The sequence below is a fragment of the Aquarana catesbeiana genome, linkage group LG04, assembly GCF_042186555.1.
Source record: "Aquarana catesbeiana isolate 2022-GZ linkage group LG04, ASM4218655v1, whole genome shotgun sequence".
NCBI classification, from domain to species: Eukaryota; Metazoa; Chordata; class Amphibia; order Anura; family Ranidae; genus Aquarana; species Aquarana catesbeiana.
In genome coordinates, this window is record NC_133327.1 from 117,206,995 (window position 1) to 117,224,728 (window position 17,734).

The 17,734-nt window shown below is 44.6% G+C and overlaps 1 protein-coding gene across 5 annotated transcripts in view; it reads right to left on the minus strand.

Moving 5' to 3' along the window:
* Nucleotides 1-17,734, minus strand: part of STAG1 (STAG1 cohesin complex component) — a 335,198-nt gene that overhangs the window by 255,951 nt on the left and 61,513 nt on the right. For 2 of the 5 annotated variants that reach the window (XM_073625487.1, XM_073625485.1), the window contains exon 1: nucleotides 14,985-15,003. The exons of 1 other annotated variant lie outside the window; for it this stretch is intronic. The gene's annotated coding sequence lies outside the window, so the exon portion shown is untranslated. 2 more of the 5 variants (XM_073625484.1, XM_073625483.1) reach the window with 1 other exon arrangement.

Consider the following 17,734-nt stretch of genomic DNA (forward strand, 5'->3'; position numbering starts at 1 on the left):
GAATTCGTCTATGGCTGGCTTAAGGGCTTTTCCACATGGAGCCACTCTGCTCAGTCGGGGATCTCCGCCTGAATCAGACAATATCTGTTTTTTTATATCTGTGCCCAGTCAGTTTGTGTCTGCATTTACAAAGCGGACCCATGATAGCTGCATGATAGCTCTATGGGCAATCGGATGTAAATCGAAGGTCACCTTCGATCTGTCATATTTAGGTCTGAAACAACAGAAAAGGACCTTTTTTTTTTTTTTCTGGATGGACTCAGAGATAGGCAGGTATAAATAGACATGGGGTCCATTTACATCAACATGCCCATAGAGCTTCTGATCAGGTCCACCGAACAAAAAAAACTGACCGGCAGACCTGATCAGAAAGCCTGTGTGAAAGGTCCCCGAGCCTGATTCTACAACCAGACTTATGTGTCCAGCTAGCTTTAGCCAAAAACTGTCAAGAGTAACAATTCTGCAAAGTTTCTAGTTTTAAATTGCAATTAATCTCCAGATGGATGGTGTGTGGATTTTGGAAATAATCTCATCTTATTAAACAGGATATTTTTAAACAAAATGCTTTATATGAACACTATACACATGCACAGGCTTTCCGTAAACAAAGCCACAATAGCACGATAAAGAAATAGGAAGGGTTTGCAATATGCTTAAAAGACTATCCTGTACATGGCAACACAAAGTTTTGGTTCTACGGCTTTCCTATTTGCCATAGGCTACCAGATTGCTATTCTAATGAAAACTGGCATTTATAGACAACGGACATTTTTTGTGTAGAAAAAAGTTCTCTTGTCCGAGAGCCAACACTGGCTAATTATTGGCCTCAATGGTGATTCTAGCATAGAGAGGAAACTATTCCGGTTCAGGGAGCTTATTGCCTAGTACACGCGTTGAGAAAATCGAACGAAAAAATACACGCATTCTGAGTGATCTAGAACATCCTCCAAGATGCAGCACGCGAGTCCTTAATTCAAAAGGATAATAATGGTCCTTCAATGTCCAATAAACCTCCATTTCCACCAACGTGATGTGATTTATCGCTTCCTTCCTCTTTTCTCAAACATGCAAACACCCAGTGATAATATGCACTCAGCTTGTACAATGTGCCTCAGTACAGATCAAAATTATAGCACTTGTTGCCCCACCTTGGACATATCACATCAGTTATTCCTCTTGCCTCTTCCGCCTCAGTATTCTTTACCACAGATACATCACATGCAAAAATAGAATGGGGCCACAATAAAGTTCTCTGAATAGTAACAATTTATTAAATGCTCCCAAAATCAACACATTTAAAAAGTACCCACAGTGCTATGTATCTCAGCATGAACTAACATGGGTCATAGCGATTAGTTCAGCCAAGTGTACTCATACCCACAGCAAGGCTCCAAATCCTGTACGCAGTTCCTGTACCGGGCGCTTCCTCAGCAGCAGCAAGACTGTCACACCATTTGATGGGACTGTGCTGCAACATGCAGGATGTTATATATTATGTTGAAGTGTGGTGAAAAGCACTAATTGATGTGTTAGCAGCAATCGCGTGATTTTCTAGTTTTATGTTGCATGCATTTATGGACTTTTATTATTAACTGTGAAGAAAGTTTTCACGTTTTTTTTTTTTTACTCTGAGTGATCGTCCAATAAATCTATTACTTTCGAGAGTCGATTATGACAGTTCACGCAAAAATTTATGAAGGGACAAGCACAACTTTTTTTTTTTTTTTTTTTAAGATAACAGAACAAAACGATTTTCATGTAATTAGTATAGTATTTGCACACAAAAAAAATAAGTAAATTGAAAAAAAAAAAAAAAAAAAAAAAAAAAAAAAAAAAAAAAAGGAGCGACCAAGACTACACATGCTCGGAAACAAAAAATGACATTACATCACTTCCGAAGTTGTATTCTAAGTGAGCATTTTCATAACGTTAGTAACCCATTTTAGATATGAGACCAGCATAGAATGCATTAAAGCGGGGGTCCACCTATCTATCGTTTTTTTTTTTTTTTGAGTTCATTCACAAACTTTTCTTCTCAGCATTACATACTCACATATTGTGTGTAATATGTTCGCCTGCGTCAGATTTCGTCGGAAAGAATAACTTATATTATTCACTGCAGGCGGTTTCCATCTTCATTGTGGGCATTTGAAGTCCACAAGCATTTATTTCCTGGATGTGGTGAATGCTGTGCTCCCAGCATTCACCGCTCGTTCCCGCACATGCTCAGTGGCATCCTGGGAAGCCTGAGACTAGCTCCCAGGAGTCTGGGAGAGGCTAGAAACACGCCTACTCCCACGGGAGGAGAACCAGGAAGTGCAAAGAAGAATAGAAAAATAAAAGGTAATTACGGCGATTTAAATTTTTTTAAACGGCATGTCAGCATCTAGGCAAGGAAGAGAATACATACAGATATTGTTCAAAATTTGGGTGGAACTCCGCTTTAAAGTAAAAAACTTGAGGCTTTAGAACCACTTTAAACAGCTGTCACCAGAACAAGTGTCCCCACTAGAACATTTCCCCTCACCTCATGTTCCGGTGACAACTGTAACATAATGGATTGTCCATTAGTTTCTATAACAGAGACAATGATCAACAGGACAAAGGAGGTAAAGCTCCCCAGCGAGAGTCATAAACAACAATCAAATCTGAATGTCTAAGGGTGTATTCAGCTATAGCAACCTGTAAAGTCTCAAGGATTAGACCCTATAGTACTCTGAAAGCAAACTAGATTTGTAATGCTGCTCAAACTTTTCTTTAAACTGTGAACCACAGCACCCTATACACCAGACCAGACTGATCTAGAAGACACAAATCCCAAGCTCATGATTTCTGTGCCCTCCAAAACATCTGCTGTCTTCAGAATCATCAGGTCACACTGAACATTTCCTCAATTAGCGTGAAAATAGAATGAGGTGTATTGGAAACTGCTGCAATCTGAAAACCCTTTTGGGGTCATCGGTAGCCTGATGATTCAGAGCGCCACAACAAAGGCAAAGCCAACAAGTGGACCCAGACCAATGGCAAACAAGAATTACAATGGCATTTAGTCATTATATTGGACAGACAACTGGGGAGCTGTAAATTCTGGATTTGTGTACTGACTCAGAGGTAGGGCTGGGGAAAATATCAATTTAAATCGAGTTGAGAGGTCAAATCGATTCAAAATTTCAGCAAATCGATTTTTTTAGATTTTTTTTTTCACCAGGACCGGCGCTGACACCGCGCCGGTGCTGAGGAGCTGCGGGCAGGAGTTTTTAGGTGAGGCCGCGGCTTCGGCCTAGTCCGCGAGGCCGGACGCCGCGGCCTCACCTAAAAACTCCTGCCTGCAGCTCCTCAGGACCGGCGCAGTGTCCAAAAAAAAAAAAAAACCCTTGATTCAAGGGAGTATTTTTCCCACTGACTACAAATGTAAGAAGCATTCTTCTAACTAACCACTAGACTAATGTACTATGAGTTGTACATAAAGTACCATATATACTTGATAGAGCTGCACAATTAATCGTCAAGAATCGTTATCGCGATCTTTACTAAAGTGTTTCACAATTCTTTCTATTAAAGTGTTTCAACAATTCTTTCTATGCAAAGAATTCTCTCTGCTCTTCTGAAGCCACAGCCAAAAGAAAGGAAGAGAAAAACTGGGCAGTCTGCCAAGAATCAAAACATTCTTTATCAGTTGAACTAAGTATAAACATTGTAACAATTTGTCAATGGAATAGACTGTGTGTGTGTGTGTGTAAGTGAAAAAAGTTTAACCACTTAAACACTAAACCTTTTTCTGACATTTGTTGGTTTCAAGTTAAAATCATTTTTTTTTTGCTAGAAAATTACTTAGAACCCCCAAACATTATATATATATATTTTTAGTAGACACCCTAGAGCAGTGAAGGCGAACCTTGGCACTCCAGATGTTTTGGAACTACATTTCCCATGATGCTCACCTACACTGCAGAGTGCATGAGCATCATAGGAATTGTAGTTCCAAAACATCTGGGGTGCCAAGGTTTGCCATCACTGCCCTAGAGAATAAAATGGTGGTTGTTGCAATATTTTATGTCACACAGTATTTGCGCAGCAGTCTTTCAAATGCAATGAATTAAAAAAAAAAAAAAAAAAAAATAACCAGTAAAGTTAGCCCTTTTTTTTGTATAATGTGAAAGATTTTACAAAAAAAATCGTGATTCTCATTTTGGCCAGAATTGTGCAGCTCTAATACTCGAGTATAAGCCGATTTTTTCAGCACATTTTTTTTGTGCTGAAAATGCCCCCCTCGGCTTATACTCAAGTCAAGCACTTTTCTGCAGCAGATGATGACATTTTCCGAACCAACTTTGGGGCCCCGTATCTCAGGGCCACTTGGTGCTAGGAACCCCAAACCCAGTAGAACTAGTACTACAACATATCCAAACCTGGGGTTCCTAGCACCAAGTGGTCCTGAGATACGGGGCCCCAAAGTCGGTTCGGAAAATGTCATTCTCTGCTGCAGAAAAGTGCTTGACATTTTCCGAACTGATTTTGGGGCCCCGTATCTCGGGGCCACTTGGTGCTAGGAACCCCAAATTTGGTGCGCAAACCCAGCGGAACTAGCACTACAAGATAACCAAAACTAGGGTTCCTAGCACCAAGTGGCCCTGAGATACGGGGCCCCAAAATCGGTTCAGAAAATGTCAAGCACTTTTCTGCAGCACAGAATGACATTTTCCGAACCGACTTTGGGGCCCCATATCTCAGGACTACTTGGTGCTAGGAACCCCAGCTTTAGATATGTTGTAGTGCTAGCTCCACTGGGCACACCAAATTTGGGGTTCCTAGCACCAAGTGGCCCCGAGATACAGGGCCCCAAAGTTGGTCAACTGTGTCCATCTGCAGCAATGTCATTTCGGGACCCTTTGGATCCAGAGACCCAACATTTTGGCTGCAGCTAGGGGGCATCTAGAAACCCTTAACTACCGAGTTTGAAGTTCGGGGGACCTATGGCTGCTAATGGGCATTGTTGACCCTCTTTTCCACTTACATTAGCTGTGCATTTCTCACCCTAGGCTTATACTCGAGTCAATTCGTTTTCCCAGATTTTTGTGGTAAAATTAGGTGCCTCGGCTTCTATTCGGGTCGGCTTATACTCAAGTATATACGTTATTAGCAGGGGTTCCCTAACACTGGAAAGTTATTTTAAAGGTCCCCCCATGTTAAAAAGGTTGAGAAAGACTGACCTATAAATTTCTATACAGGGCAAAAGCTTAATTCTATTTTAGAAAGAATGACAAGCTTATACAATTAGGTAAAGTGCAACAATGGCAACCAATCAAAATTCACTTTGCAGTGAAATTAATCTGACTAGCTGCTACTAATATTTCCAGTTTGTCTCTTTGCCCTATATCTGAAGATCTTTCATTCAGCCTGAACAAAAGAAATAACAGATTTCTCCATCCACGCTAACAGTGCAGATGGAGGAATCCCTGCTGGGCTATTGTTTTCTGACAACCAGGACCACCGTCTGTCAGGATATCTGAACAGTGTTAGCATCTGACTGGATTCAGGCACTGTTGGGCTGATACGTTTATGACACCCTCTCTTGACAAAAGTCCATAAAACAATCAACTTTCCTTGAATGGGGTGGCGCCAGCAGGGCCATATAATGCTTGAAATGCGACTGACCCAACAACAAATTTGAGCACTGTATGACCAACTTTACTGTAAACAACATTTTTAGGGTCTTTTTTTTTTTTTTTTTTTTTTTTTTTTGTGAGTCACTAAAAGTGTTGACCAATAGATTAAAGGCATGTGATAAAACCCAATTCTGAGACCTACTCAGTCTTGCTCTTCTGGTACATAGCAGTTGCCCCAACGCATAAAGGACTCTGAAAAGGTTCACCTCAAAGTTGGAGTCATTTATTCTGTTGGAAGTCTTTCCTTCTTCTAAAGTTCCATAACACTTGGGCCCAAAAAAACAAAAAGCAACCATGACCAAAACATGCTGCATAGTAACCTGCTAAGCTGACAATCTATGGGCTGTCATATCAGTGGTGGTCTCAGTGAAAACATCAAGTTGTTATTAACCACAGTGGTCTTCTTTTGTTACCTCTGTTTGGGTTTCAAAGTTAAAACCGACAGCTAAGGTCCCAGAAAAGCTAAACACCGACACTGCCATAATGAATTCAAGCAAAGGGAGCAGTCAGTAAATAGTTCTAAAAAGTTTTGACTTTCACCTAAGCCACAAAGTGGCAGGATAAGAACTGTACTAAAAAGCTGACACAATCTATAGACTTCCAAGGGAAAATATGGGCAATCTCCGAGTCAGGAGGCAAAACATGGTCCCAAAACTAAGCATCAGGATATCAGGTTGTCCAACACACCAATTTAGGGTGCTAGGGTGAACTGACAGCGGAGATCTCTGAAAGATTGAACTGGTACCAGGATTACGTTTAGAAGCTCAGATTTTCCCCTATACCAATCTATTGACTTCTGCTACCCTTTTTTTGTGTGCTATGGTAAACAGCACAGTCACTGGATGGCTCTACAGATTAGTAGCTTCTAGGGCTAAAACAACTAATCGATTAATCAACAACTAATCGATTATGAAATTAATCGATTACTATTTTCATAATAGATTTATCGGCCAGTAACATAATGGGGTTAAAAATAATAAAATTAGCCCTTTATAGTACAAAAAGAGCAAATAATCTGTAAATATTATTTTCACAGTTCTACAGTAAAAAAATGAACCCCTTACAGTAGCGATTATTTGCTTTTTTTGTACTATAAAGGGCTCATTTTAGTTTTTTTTAACCCCAATATGTTACTAAACGTCTTAGACCTGGTTCACATCTTTGTGTTTTTTGCAGAAACACACTACAGTTCATTTAACATGGTTTTCTATGGGACACGTTCACATCTATGCTTTTTTTTCAGCCGCTGCATATTTGGAAAGGGTCAGGGACTTCTTTTTTTTAACACAAAACAGTGCTTTTTTGGTTCAATATACTTCAATGGAGAAGCTGCAGAAAAGCATGTAATGCGTTTTTGCAGCAATTTGTATTTTTTAATCTGCCCAACAACAAATTGACCAAAAAACTATTTCTCTTCTACTAGTGTATACAGTATATCTCCTCTAATAGTGTATATACAGTATCTCTCTTCTGTCTGTTTTTCTCAGAGTGGATTCAATATTTTGCTCCCTAACCATATAGTTGGTTGTTTATATTTACCACTGCATATAGATACTGTATTTAAGAATAAATTGCTTTTTTTAAATTTTTTTAAAAACTTTACATATTAACTAAATTATACACCAGGTTATTAACCGATTAATCGAAACAATAATCGACCAACTAATCAATTGTGAAAATAATAGTTGCAGCCCTAGTAGCTTCCCTCCAAGCCAAAAAGTGACAAGATTTGAACTATGCGGAAGAGCTGACAATCTACAGACTGCCAGAGAAAGTTGTACAATCGCTGAAGCTGACAGACCCAGAATTAAGGTTTTAGAACCTCCTGTTCTCAGTTATCTATTGGCTTCTTCCCCCTGCCCCTTTCAGGGGGCTTCAGTAAACAGCTGAGGTCTCTGAAATGATGCATTGGTATGAGAAGTTTTTTCTCCTATACTAATATAATGGCTTCTACTATCTCTTTTGTGGTGCTATGATAACCTGCAGCTGAGGTTCAAAGCCATGGGATTTCCTGCCCTGTCAGTGACACAATGGGGACTGTGCCATAGTGTTGACAACCTACAGGCTACCAGAGTAAGGTGTGTGCAAGGATGCCAAACATTGCAAGAATTGCGTTTGAGAACCTCAAGTTCCCACCATGCCAATTTATAGGCGTCAGCTACCTCTTTTTGGGGTGCTTTGGTAAACTGACAGTGGAGGTTTCTGTAGGACTGATTACTGACAAACAACCACCACGAAATGCATCATAGGACAGCTCTACAGATCTGGGGCTTCCCTCCAAATCACAAAACATGAGAAACTTTGTCCCAGAGCTGACGATTTTCAGTCAATCAGAAAGAGAGATGGTCCCAGAATTAAGTTTCAGAACCTCTAGTACACTGCCATCTCTTGACTTCCACTCCCTTTGTTTGGGGTGTTATAGTAAACTGACAGAGGATGTCTCTGGTAGGTAGGATTGCAACAAGTTTTGGAAGCTTGGATTTTCCTAAGTACCAATGTAAACACTGACAGAGAGCTCCACTGTGGAGTGCAGTCAGATGGCAGCTCTACAGATCTGGGGCTTCCCTAAAGAAAACAAAGTGGCAGGATAAGGACTGTGCCATAGATTCTCGAAGGCCCACTTTTCTACCATCTTTCAACTTTTGTTATCTCTTTCTGGGGTGCTATGGTGAAGTGACAGTGAAGGTCTCTGTAAAATTAAACGCTGACAAACATGAAGCGCATTTAGTGGATGGTTTTAAAGAGCCAGTTCTACAAATGCCACAAAGTAACAGAATGAAAATTGTGCCACAGAGCTGACAATCTATGGGCTGCCAAAGAACGAGGTGTGCCATCTCTGAGTCAGGAATCCAAACTTGAGAGTTTCAGAACCTCCAGTTCTCCATCTATTGGATTCCATTTCCTATTTTCAGGGTGCCATGGTGAAGTGACAGAGGGGGTTTCTGTAAAGCTAAACACTAACAAGGTCTCTGCCATGAAGCACATATAGTGGATAGTTCTAAAGAGCCAGGACTTCTACCAAGGACACAGGATGAGAAGTCTACCACAGAGCTGACAATCTACAGGCTGAAAAAGAAAAAGTGTGCAATCTCTGAATCAGCAATCCAAACTCAGGTTTTGGAACCTCCAGTTCTCTGCCATCTATTGGCTTGCCATTGTAAACTAACAGAGGGGTGCCCCTGATCTCTGACAAAGAGCTCCACCACAGAGTGGACAGCTCTGCAGATCTCCAAGACACAAAATGACAGCGTGATGGCTGTGCCACAGAGCTACAAATTTAAAGACTGCCAGAAAGCAACAGGAGTCCAAATATGGTCCCAGATTTCATTTTTCAGAACCTCCAGTTCTATTGGCTTCCACTCCCTCTTTTTAGGGTGCTATGGTAAGCTGACTATGGAGGTCTCTGGTAGGCAGAGTTGGTACCATTGATATAATTTTGGAAGCTCACATTTCTTTCTATACAAATCGAAACAGTGACCTCAAGAGCTCCACCATGGAGTACAATCAGTTGACAGCTCTACGAATCTGGGGCTTCCCTACAAAAAAAACCAAAGAAGCAGGATGAGGACTATGTATCAGAGCTGACAATCTACAGGCTGCCTGAGAACGATGTGCAATCCCAGAGCCAGGAAGCCAAACATGGCCCAAGAATTAGGTTTTGGAACCTCCAGTTTTCTATCATTCGGCTTTTGTGATCTTTTTGGGGTGCCATGAAAAAAAAAAAACCTGTAAAACTAAACGCTGTCAAGGAGCTTCGTCATGCATTGCAGTCAGTGGATAGTTATAAAGAGTTAGGACTTTAGAACTAGGTAGCTAGACTAGGGTCTACCAAAAGACGCAGAATGAGGAATGTGCAACAGAGCTGACAATCTATAGACTGGTAAAGAAGGATTATCTGAATCAGGAATCCAAAGTCTCAGAACCTCCAGTTCTCCACCATCTATTGGGTTCAGCATCCTATTTATGGGGTGCTATGGTAAAGTGACAGCGGAGGCCTCCAGAAGGCTGGACTGATACCAGGACTAAGTTTTGGGAGCTAGGATTTACATCAGTCTCAGGGCTTTTGCCTCCTGTTTTTGGGGTGCCATTGTAAAGTGACAGTGGGGCGTCTGTGATCTCTGACAAAGAGCTCCACCATGAAGGGGACAATTCTACAGATCTGGGGCTTTTCTCCAAAACACAAAGTGATAACATGAGGACTGTGCACAAATCTAACGATCTAAGGGCTGCCAGAGAAGTGTGCACTCCTGAGCCAGGATACCAAATACAGCCCCAGAATTAGGTTTTGGAACTTCCAGTTTTGTAACATCTTTTGGTTTTTATCTCTTTTTGGGGTGCCGTGGCGAAGTGACAGTAGAAGTCTCTGTAAAGCTAAACAGAGACAAGGAGCTCTGCCATGAAGTGCAGTCAGTGGATAGTTCTAAAGAGCCAAGACTTCTACCAAAGACACAGGATGAGGGCTATGTCACAGAGCTGACAATATACAGGCTGCTAAAGAAAGAGGCGAGCAATCTTCGAGCCAGGAATCCAAACTTGAAGCGGAACTATCCTTTTCACCCAGGGAAGCTGCCATCTTGGCTTCTGCTTGATCTGAAACTGCCATGGTCCTGCACATATAATCAGTTATGACCCCAGACATTTGATGGTGTGACAGTTTAGTTCAGAGAAGAAGCAAATGTGACTGTTAGCATTCCCAGCATGCCAAGAACAGAACTGATTTTCTAAACTGTTAAATTGATGGGTTTAGTTCTGCTTTAAGTTTCTGAACCCCCAGTTCTGTGCCATCTATTGGGTTCTCCTTCATATTTTCAGGGTGCCATAGTGAAGGGACAGCGGAGGAAGTCTCTGTAAAGCTAAACACTGATAAGGAGCTGTGCCATGAAGCACAATAGATAGTTCTAAAGAGCCAGGACTTCTACCAAACACAGAGGATGAGAACTCTGCCACAGACCTGACAATCTACAGGCGGAAAAAGAACAAAGTGTGCAATCTTTGCATCAGGAATTCAAACTTAGGTTTCGGAACCATCAGATCTCCATCTATTGGGTTCCGCTTCCTATTTACAGGGTGCCCTGGTGAAGTGACAAAGGCCTCTGGAAAGGTAGACAGGTACCAGGACTAAGTTTTGGGAGCTAACACTTACAGCAATCTCAGGGCTTCTGCTGTCTGTTTTTGGGGTGCCATTGTAAACTGACAACAGGGTGTCCATGATCTCTGACAAAGAGCTCCACCAAGAAGCGGACAACTCTGCGGATCTGGGGCTTCCCTTCAAAACACAAAGTGACACCGTGAGGACTGTGCACAGTGCTGACAATCAATAGGCTGCCAGAGAAAAGCGTGCAATCCCCAAGCCAGGAAGCCAAACATGGCCACAGAAATAGGTTTTGGAACCAACAGTTTTGTATCATCTTTGGGCCTTTATCTCTTTTTGGGGTACCATTGTGAAGCGACAGCATATCTGTAAAGCTAAATATTGACAAGGAGCTCCGTCATGAGTACAGTCAGTGGAAAGTTCTAAAGAGCCAACCAAAGACACAGGATGAGGACTAAGCCCCAAAGCGGACAATCTACAGGCTGCTAAAGAAATGGAGGTGTGCAATCTTCGAGCCAGGAATCCAAACTTAAAGGGGAACTTTAAATTTCCTATCTTTTTTAGCCAAGGACGCTGCCATCTTAGCCTCTGATCTGCAAATACCATGGTCCTTCTCATGTGATCATTTATGACACCAGCCATTTGATGGTATGACAGCTTGGAACAGAACAAGCAAATGTGACAGTTAACATTCTAAGCATGACAGAAACAGAACAGTTTTTTGCAAATTAAATTGATGGGTTTGGTTTCAGAAACTCCAGTTCTGACATCTACTGGGTTCTGCTTCCTATTTTCCGGGTGCCATGGTAAAGTTACAGTGGAGGTCTCTGTAAAGCTAAACACTGACAAGGAGTTCCGCCACAAAGCACAGACAATGGATAGTTCTAAAGAGCCAGGACTTCTACCAAAGACACAGGATGAGAACTCACAGAGCCGACAATCTACAAGCTTAAAAAGAACGCAGTGTACAATCTTTGAATCAGGAATCCAAACTTAGGTTTTGGGACCTCCAGTTCTCTGCCATTTATTGGGTTCTGTCTCCTGTTTTTGGGGTGCCATTGCAAACTGAATGCGGGGTGTCCATGAACTCTGACAAAGAGCTCCACCACAGAGTGGACAGCTCTACAGATCTGGGGCTTTCCTCCATGACACAAAACGACAGCATGATGACTGCGCCACAGAGCTCTCAATCTACAGGCTGCCAGAAAGCATAAGGAGTCCAAATACGGTCCTAGATTTAGGTTTTCAGAACCTCTAATTCTGTTGGACACAGCATGAGGACTCTGCCAAAGAGCTGACAATCTACTGAAAAATAATGAAGTGTGCAATTTCTGAGTCAGGAATCAAAAATTACGTTTCGGAAGCTCCAGTTTTCTACCAACTAATGGATTCTGCTGCAAATTTTGGGGATGTCACGATGAAGTGACATCTAAGGCCTTACCAGGACCATGTTTTGGAAGCTAGGATTTACACTAAACTCTGGGCTCCAGTTTTTCGGGTACCACTGTAAAATGACAGCGGGGTGTCCCTGATCTGTGACAAAGAGCTCCGCCATGAACCTCAATCAATGTGTAGTTCTGAAGAACCACGACTTCTACCAGTGACAGGATGAGGCATGTACCACAAAGCTGACAAACTACAGGCTGAAAAAGAACGAAGTGTGCAATTTCTAACTAGGAAAGCAAAGCACAAAGACAGCGCTGACAACAGGGAACACACCTCATAGATTAAGGGTGGAGTCCTTCACTGGATGCTCTGGCTCAAATGGCTTCCAGCCATTGACAACTTAACTCCAAAAAACACATAGCCAGAAACTCCAGAATCCCATGAAAATCTTTATTTATCTTTATCAGCAGGCATACCTGTTCTGACAAAGAGCTGCACCATGAACCTCAATCAATGGGTAGTTCTGAAGGACCAGGACTAATACCAGTGACAGGATGAGGACTGTGTCAATCTACAGACTGCCAGAGAATTAGATCTACACTCCCTGATCTAGGAAGCCCAACAGTCCCAGAATAAAGTTTCGGAGCCTCCGGTTTTCTACCATTAATCGGCTTTTATTGTTTTGGGGTACCATGGTGACCTGACAGCGGGGGTCCCAGATCTCCGACAAAGAGCTCCACCACGGATCTGGAGCTTCCTTCCAAGACACAAAAAGACAATATGAGGACTAGGCCACAGAGCTGACAATCTACAAGATTAAAACAAAGTATCCAGTGAGAGCAGCGCCTGGGCCGCAGAGCTGACAATCTACAGGCCGTCAGAAAAAGGTGTACGCTCCCTGATCCAGGAAGCCCAACATGGTCCCAAAATAAAGTTTTAGATCCCCCAGTTTTCAACCATCTTTGGGATTTTGTCATCTTTTTCGGGGTGCCATATTGACATGACAGCAGAGGTCCCTGATCTCCACCATGGAGCGGACGGCACTCTGGATTTGGGGTTTCTCTCCCAAGACACAAAGTGACAGTACAAGGTCTGGGCCACAGAGCTGACAATCTAAAAGCTATACAAAGTATGGAGTGACTGCAGAGTATGGAGTAGCTACAGACTTCCAGAGAAAGAGGTGTACACTCCCTGATCTTGGAAGCCCAACAGTCCCAGAATGAAGCTTCGGAGCTTTTGTCATTTTTTTTTGGGGGTGCCATAGTGACCTAACAGTGGGCGTTCCAGATCTCTGACATAAAGAGCTCCACCACAGATCTGAGGCTTCCCTCCAAGACAACAAAGTGACAGTATGAGAACTAGGCCACAGATTTGACAATCTACAAGACTAACAAAGTATCCAGTGACAACAGTGCCTGGGCCGCAGAGCTGACAATCTACAGGCTGCCAGAGTAAGAGGTGTACACTCCCTGATCTCAGAAGCCCAACAGTCCCAAAATGACATTTCGGAGACCCCAGTTTTCTACCATCTTTGGGCTTTTGTAATTTTTTTTGGGGTGCCATAGTGACTCGACAGCGGGGGTCCCTGACCTCCACCATGGAGCGGACGGTTTCCTGGATCGGGGGGGGGGGGTCCCTCCCAAGAAACAAAGTGATAGTATGAGGACTAGGCCACAGAGCTGACAATCTACAAGACATACAAAGTATAGAGTGACAGCGGCACCTGGGCCGCAGAGCTGACAATCTACAAGACATACACACAAAGTATAGAGTGACAGCGGCACCTGGGCCGCAGAGCTGACAATCTACAAGACATACACACAAAGTATAGAGTGACAGCGGCACCTGGGCCGCAGAGCTGACAATCTACAAGACATACACACAAAGTATAGAGTGACAGCGGCACCTGGGCCGCAGAGCTGACAATCTACAAGACATACACACAAAGTATAGAGTGACAGCGGCACCTGGGCCGCAGAGCTGACAATCTACAAGACATACACACAAAGTATAGAGTGACAGCAGCGCCTGGGCCGTAGAGCTGACAATCTACAAGGCACACAAAGTATAAAGTGACAGCAGTGCCTGGGCCGCAGAGCTGACAATCTACAAGACGTACACACAAAGTATAGAGTGACAGCAGCGCCTGGGCCGCAGAGCTGACAATCTACAAGGCATACACACAAAGTATAAAGTGACAGCAGTGCCTGGGCCGCAGAGCTGACAATCTACAAGGCATACACACAAAGTATGAAGTGACAGCAGTGCCTGGGCCGCAGAGCTGACAATCTAGCAGGGAAGAGTGATGTGGAGCAGCCAGTCACGTCATCCCTCCAGCACAATGCTGTCCAGGCGCCTCCCCCCTCCCTGTCCTCCATGTTGCCGTGGTGGGCACAGGCCCGGGGAGAGGAGGAGGGGGGAGGAGTGCCGGTATGAGCCGGTGGCGGGAAGCCTGCTTTGCCTCCTCCTCCCCTTCCCCCCCCTCCCGGGTTCCCGCGCTCCGGCCTCCATCCCATCCCGCCGCCTCACCTCCGCAGAACATCCCGGATCCTCCGCTCCTCCTCGTGCAGTCCGCCTGGGGTCAGGGGACGGTTCCCGGTAGCGCCCGTCCTCGGGTAAGGGGCACAAAGGCTCCGCTAGGGAAAGAAATGAGGGGGGGAACGAATCCCCCGGCCTGGGTATATAATATCCCGTCACCCGCCGCCGTATACCGTAGGGGGGGGCAGATTGGTGGGGGGGTCCGGTAAATAGCAAATAATAATAATAGGAATAATAAGCCCCGGGCCGCGCCTGGCAGGGAGCAGCAATCCTAAGCCGCCATCTGGCGGTATCTCTCTCACCGGAATGGCGCCGCCGCTTGTCCGGAGAACGGGCGCCCTCTGGCGGAGACAGACCGGGAGGCCTACAGGGGGCGGGGTTCACTCTATCGCCATGGAAACGGGCGGGAGAGAGGAGGCGGGGCCGGCTTAGCAGCCTCGCACTCGAGGGAGGAGGGATAAGGGGTCGCCATAGCAATATGAACAGAGGCGGGGTGTCGATAGTTATGTCCCCATAGAAACGCATGACAGTGTGGGCTCTGTTCCCGTTCATGCGTGTAATCAGGCGTAGGCAGCTGGAGTCGTATGCGAAGCTCGCGGGGTTTTGCGGGAACCGTGGAGCGACATCAATAAAGAGGGCACGCGTTTCCTACACCTCTACTTGTTTATCAATAAAATCATACACGCGCGTGACTAAAGCAACACTGCGCCTGCGTGATAACAAGCTATTGCCTGAGGGGGCTAGACACTGCGCGTGCGCAGAAAACTGTGCTGAAAGACGATACGCATGCGCATTCGCTGCTTCTGTCCTGCAAGGAGGTTTCTCTGTTGCCTTGGTAACAGGGACGTCACGAAGAATTGGAAGAATTAAATGGTGCTGCACAGTGCTGCCACCTACTGAAATTCGAGCGCAGGTGCACTGGCTTCCAGCAAGTGGTTTTGGACATGGCTGCATGCAATGGGTGTTGTTTGCACTTTTAGCTATGAATTGGTTAAAGTCATAGTCCACCTTTGCAAAAAAAAAAAAAAAAAATAATAAATGCACACACATTCATAAAATAAAAAGTGTATTGATTAAATTGTTGCTTTGAAGCTTGTAGAGCTCTGAAACAGTGCTCAGTGCATTGCGGGTGCAATATAAAAGCCTCTGCATTGTTTGCAGCCACAGGTGGAGTCCTTCTGTTATGGGCCTGAAGGAAGGAAACAATGGACTACAAGTGTGGTAACATTAGTGCATACTGTGAGTCTCTCTGCCACGATGGCAGATGGGACTTGTAGTCTTCCCGTTCACATATGTCTGTGAATGTATGATATGCCAGTGTGCCAACAGGATGTTGCAGCAAAAAAAAACCCGAAATTCAGGTAACTTGGAGGAGGGACGGTGTGAAATATGGGTGTGACGTGAAGTAAAGGTGGATATGTCTTTATCCTTTTCTGTCACCTCTAAGGGCTCATTTACACGTGTCACCAGTGGAGAGCACAGGTGCAACCCCTCTATCCAAGCGTCCGGCCCCCTGATCTACATGCAGGGGCGCCAGACACATGGATTCCTATGGGGGATTTTTTTTTTTTTTAAGCAAGTGATTAGAGCCAGAAGCTGTAATAGACTTCAAAAAAGGGTGGGCTTGGGGCGCAGAGCACTGCGCCCGAAGCCCGCCCAGTTATGTGACAACAGTGAATGAATATTTGCTATTGTCACACTGATTCTGCCTCCCGGCCAATCAGGTAGCGGGTCCTGAGACCTGTTTCCTGATTGGCTAAAAGGAGAAGCAACCCTATTGCCCGAGGGAGGAGATGCACAGCGAGGACACTGCCATGATGCGGAATATGAGACGTATGGCGAGAACACCGCCATAATGCCGAGGAGGAGAGGCAGGGGAAGCCGCCGCCCGTCACCCTGAGGGAAGCGCAGCTCAGGGTAAGTGTTGTGGGTGACTGACCGGTTTGAACTGTTTGCCGCCTCCTCAAAAAAATATACCACCGGCCGCCACTGCGTGTCACCCTCTGAAGAGCCATCCATAGGGGATTGCTTTTCAAATGTCACTTGATCGGCGACTGGGAGGCATTGAGGTTGATATACTCAGTGCTTTTTTTCCCTCAAAGAATAGGTTCAGGAACTCCCCCCTTCTGAGTCACTTCTTGTCTCAGCCCCCTACCCACCTCTGAGCAACATCCCTTGGTCCCACCCCTACCCACCTCCCAGTATCGCCCCTTTTAGAGAATACAGAACCAAGAATCATTTTGTGGTGGTAAGTAATTTGTTAATAACAATAAGCTGTAAAGTCCCACAGCCAGCAGCAATAGACCCTTATCAGCAACAATATATTTCCCCCAGCAACAATGGACCCCCAACAACAATAGACCCTGGCAGCAACAACAGATTTCCCAGCAGCTAGCCCAGCATCAATAGGTTCTCCAGCAGCCAGCAACAGTAGACCCCCTGCCTCAACAGTAGATCTATTCCAGCAACATTTGACCCCCCCAGCAATATAAGCCCAACCAGCAACAATAGATTCCTCACCAGCAACAATAGACTGCCACGCAAAAATAGATGCCCCCCAAAAACAACAGTAGATTTCTTTCAGCAACAATTGACCCCCCCAGCAACATAAGCCCTCTCCCCTCAGCAATAACATTCCCCACCAGCAACAATAATAGACCTCCCCAGCAATAATAGACCGCCATGCAAAAATAGATGTAGCGCTGGTAGGTTTTTAATCTACCGCTGATAGGTAAATCTTGTGGGTTACTTGTTAGGTGAAGTTAGATTTGCCTCTGTTCCAGCTTGGCTGAGTTGCATGTAGTTCCACACTGTGCCGGTGGGTGTCGTTGTCACCATGGGCTGGTGTTGGAAAGGACAGGTGTTGAAGCGTATGAGTGCTCCTCTGTCCCAGAGACAACTCGGTGGAGGTGGTCCTCCGAGTTGCATTCTGGGAGAGGGTATTTATGGGACAGACGCCATGTTTAGGGGTTCGTTTTCAGCCACCTGCTGGCCCTCCTGGCCGACAGGTATGCGTTAAGAGTACCACCTCATGGTCCTCAGTTCCGGGGTC